The sequence below is a fragment of the Vespula pensylvanica genome, chromosome 3 (genome assembly GCF_014466175.1).
Source record: "Vespula pensylvanica isolate Volc-1 chromosome 3, ASM1446617v1, whole genome shotgun sequence".
NCBI lineage: Eukaryota > Metazoa > Arthropoda > Insecta > Hymenoptera > Vespidae > Vespula > Vespula pensylvanica.
The window spans coordinates 282,643-287,137 of NC_057687.1; positions in this window are offsets into that span (position 1 = coordinate 282,643).

A 4,495-nucleotide genomic window follows, 5' to 3' on the forward strand; every position below is an offset into this window, starting at 1 on the left:
GTTGTGCCACGGCGAGGTGGATAGTCGCAATCATGCCACCACCCTGACGCACGTTCCCGTATCTACGGTGCGTCTCGAGAAACGGCGAAAGGGAGCGAATTCTCGCGGTTGCACCATTAATAGAAAAAAGAAAAACAGATAGAGATAGAGGCGTAGGATAGATACCGTATCTCTGTCTTTCTCTCTCTTCGCTCTGCTCGCAAGCAAGAAGGAGCTAAAGAGAGAAAGAGAGAGAGAGACGGAGAGGGAGAGAACGAGCGAGATATAACGAAGAGCGCGAGAGAAAGAGAGGGACGGAGGGAAAGAGAGAGAGGGAGAGTAATAAACGTGCATCGAATGAACGAGACGCCGTGAACGTGGACCGACCGACTGACCGAGAAGTGAGGATAAATCGACAGGAAACTCGCGAGTGCGTTGATAAGTAAATCTATAGAAGAAGAAGAAGAGAGAGAGAGAGAGAGAGGGAGAGGGGAGAGAGAATCATGAAGGAAGAGAAAAGGGAGAGAGAAAGAAAGAAATGAAAAAACGGAAGGGCACGATCGAGATCCTTGTTTGATACCGGACGGTACGAGAAGCAATGTCTTCTTCTTCGATTGAAAGCTTGCGAGCTTACGCGCAAGCTCTCTCGCATGCGTGAGAGAAAGAACCTATACTTTCTTCCCCTGCTCCTCCCCTCCTATTTCTCTCTCTCTCTCTCTCTCTCTCTCTCTCTCTCTCTCTCTCTCTCTCTCTGTCTCTCTTTTTCTTTTTCTTTTTTCTTTTCCATGAGACACAAGTGTTCGACGAAATAGGGACACGTGTCAATCGTGTTTCTTCTTCTTATTTTTCTTCTTCTTTCTCTGCTTCTTCTTCTTCTTTTCCTTCTTCTTCTTCTTCTTCGTACTCGTTTCGCGAAACGAGAGGAAATCAAAAGGGTGAGAGAGAGAGAGAGAGAGAGAGAGAGAGAGAGAGAGAGAGAGAGAGAGAAGTGGCCAAGTGGTGAAAGCAGTGCACGCTGCACGTGTTACTTCAACCGAGCCGTATCGATCGCCCGGAAGTGTATGCGAGAATTGTTCTCGAGGACGCTCTAGTACACGCGCGTGTTACCTCCCACGATATGACGCGTGCTAACACGCGTGACCGGACGCGTATTTTTCAGTTTGTAAATACTTTTCGTTTTTCTTCTTTCCCTCGACTTCGAGATCGTTCTCGGTTTTCAATCGATGTTCCCAATGTACGTATCTATGTGTGGACGTACGTACGTACGTACGTACGTACGTACGTCTGAACTGTCGGTTCATCTACCTATCTATCTTGGATATTTTTCTTCGTTCGAGAGAAGAATAAGAAACGAGTTGATATTCGTTAAAGCGTCCAAGATGGTTTCTTAAACATGTGATGTGAAGTGATAGTATCGAACGGTGTTTATTTTTTTTTTTTACGATTCGGTCTCAGCTTCTCAAAAAAAAAGAAAAATAGAAAACAAAAATTATCATCCATCGCGAAATCGTCTGACGCTTACACAACCGAGTGAAATTTTTCTTTTTCACGGGGTAAACCCGACGGACGGATGCACACAATACGAATTGCTATCAAACGGGGTTGCCAGTGAAAATCGTGAAAATAAGTTTACGATCGATCCTGACGTATTTAAAGACGTATTTCTCGAAAAGAATATTCTCGTCCATAGCGCCGTCGTTTTTATTAATAGGTACGTAAAATTCGATCTTATTATTTGTTCTCATTTTCGAAAGAAGCTCCGATCCGATTTTATCTTAAAACACATCTTTTCAATTTCAACGGGAGGAACGATCCTCGTGGGGTACCCGTGATGGGTTATAGAACGTACTCCAGTCTCGAAACTGCGAGCATATTTATGCGTTCCGTATCTACGTGTTTTCATTCGCAGGGGCAAAGCAAAAGTCTGCTTCGCGGAAAGTAGTACCGTCCACGAATTGATTCTCTCTTGATTTTGTCGTTGAATTTCAATCATGTGGTATATCGTAATACCATCTCGTTTCAAAGAACTACTCGTAACTCGGGACGAAGCAATTCGACCAACGAGCGACAAAACTAAAATATAAAAATACAAATCGATACGTGCAAAAGAATAAAGTGTATATTCTCAATAACGTTATAGTCAAAATAGTAACCGTATCCGTTTCGTTGATAATACCTATAACAAAACTTTGTAATAATGTTTTCAATCTTCTTCCTTCTCGTTATTAAAGTCAAATTACGTTCACCGGCAGAAATGGGAAAGAGATAACGAGCGAAACGAAAATCATAATCGGTACCATCGCTTTTTAGAAACTTGGAGAGAAAAAGAAAAGCAGCATATTTTTCTTAGAACCGGCGAATAACAGACTAAACAATGATTTCGGATATTTCGCTATGTGTAAAATCATGTCCTAAGCACGCGGGCGAAGGTCGGCATAAAGAAAGGTGCTGTTTATTTTTCGTGATCTAATATTCGCCTTCGTGGGACGATATGCAAGGAGCGTGGGCCGATATCGGTAGTCAGCTGTGTCAGTGGCGCACGCTCCCGCGCACGTTGCTCCGGATCGTTCGAATATTCATTTCGAGGGATCGAGACGAGGGACGACATTTGTCACCCCCTCCCCTCCCGAAGATTTTATCAAAGACGATGCTTCTTTTTGCGCCTACGAAACGATCATGCATCGTAAAAAGAGACGTGCAAAATCGTCGTAACTATCTCGGTTGGCACAGACCTCGTCACCTTTTCGGGACCGAAGAACCGCGTAAAGTTTATTTTAATAATACGTGCGTAGAGCGAGCGCGTCGTCGCTTCTCCGACGGCCTTTTCTATTTCGGCTTTTCTTCCTTTTCGCTCGAATGTTTAAAAAAAGAGACAACAGACTGTTGTCTGTATTTCTGTTTCTTTACCGATCCGCGAGATCATGAAAAAGAAAATTAGAAGGGTCGGATGAATTTTGAAAAGATCGCGATAACGCGACTCGAACGTGCTACGAAACGAATTTTGACGATTACGTTAGGTTAATAGCGTATTCTATAGAAGGATATCACTGTTTCGTAAATCCGTTGTAACAATCGAGATAACACGGTGTTTCGATCTCTCGGCTAAATAAAGTAATCTTCCGTCGATCATTTCGAGTTTATTTTAATAAAGCGAACGTATACGTATTAACGTCGGTGGTCGCTTCGATGGCCTTTTCTACTCTCGTCTTTACTCCCTATCCACCTGAATCTCCTGTACGACGGAGAAACAAAGAGAGAGAGAGAGAGAGAGAGAGAGAGAGAGAGAGAGAGAGAGAGGGTGGGAGGGAGAGATGCTCGCCTCGCTTCGACGTTATTTTTTCGTATATTAATAGTTGAGGATCGATTAATTGATTTCTCTTGTAAAAAAAAAAAAACGAAAGAAAGAGAAGTCCTGTGCGTGTAATACTTAAAACTTGAATAGAACGATATATTGAATATAACTATAACGTAGACGAACGTTTGAACCTTATAGCCGTAGGTCGGACGACTCATTAACGGCAAATATTTAGCGAAATACGCAAAATCGAGGAGAGCTCTATCGAATGAAATTCAGATTACACAGTATCGCTGAATATTATACTAATGAGAAATGAGAAATATTATACGTAACGAGAACCGTCCGAAATAATATCGAAATAATTTCATTCATAAGTACGTATCGACCGATGAAAAATGAAAATAAATCGTTTCTCGCGGTTTCTCGAAAAATTCTTCGTCGTGTATCACGAGTTTTTCGTAGTTCGCAATCGATAATCCCCCGTCAATTGAGTTTATCGATCGAAAATCGAGTTTATTTTCGAAAACAACAACTCGAAAGGATCGACCGTCGTGTTTCATTTAGTACGATCATTTTAATAGATCTTTATGGACAAGACAAAAAGAGTGTTAAAAAGAAGAGCTCGTGGGGTGGGTGTATATGCGTGCATGGGTGCGTGTGTGCATGAGAAAGGAAGAGAGAGAGAGAGAGAAAAAGATAGAGGAAATAATCGTGGAAGAACGAGGAGAGTATCGCGTATTCTCAGGCATTCTCGCCGATTTTCCGAGCGCGTCTCGAGTACGAGAACTCCTACTATTTATAAATTGGTTTGAACCCGGTCGCATTGGCGATCCTCGTCGTCGTGAGCGGCGCTCTGGTGCGGCCGAAGCAACGGGCTGCGCCTTCGGTCCGAGCTGCTGCCGCCTCGTGGAGCCTCGTGTGGGGAACAATTCGCCACCCCATGATAAAAATAGAAGCTCCTAGCCAGCTAGTCCAAGCTCCGAGCTAGGAGAGAGAGAGAGAGAGAGAGAGAGGGAAATCTAGTGAATGCGAGTACGAGTGAGTGTGTGCGAAAGAAAGAGAGAAATAAAGACAGTAAGATTGAAAGAGATAAAAAAGAGGAATAAAGAGTGAGAGATAGAGATAGAACATAGAATGAAAAAAGAAGGGAAAGTAATGAGAAAAATAGAGAAAGCGAGAGAGAAGGCGGCTGAGAAATATAAAGAGAGAGAGAGAGAA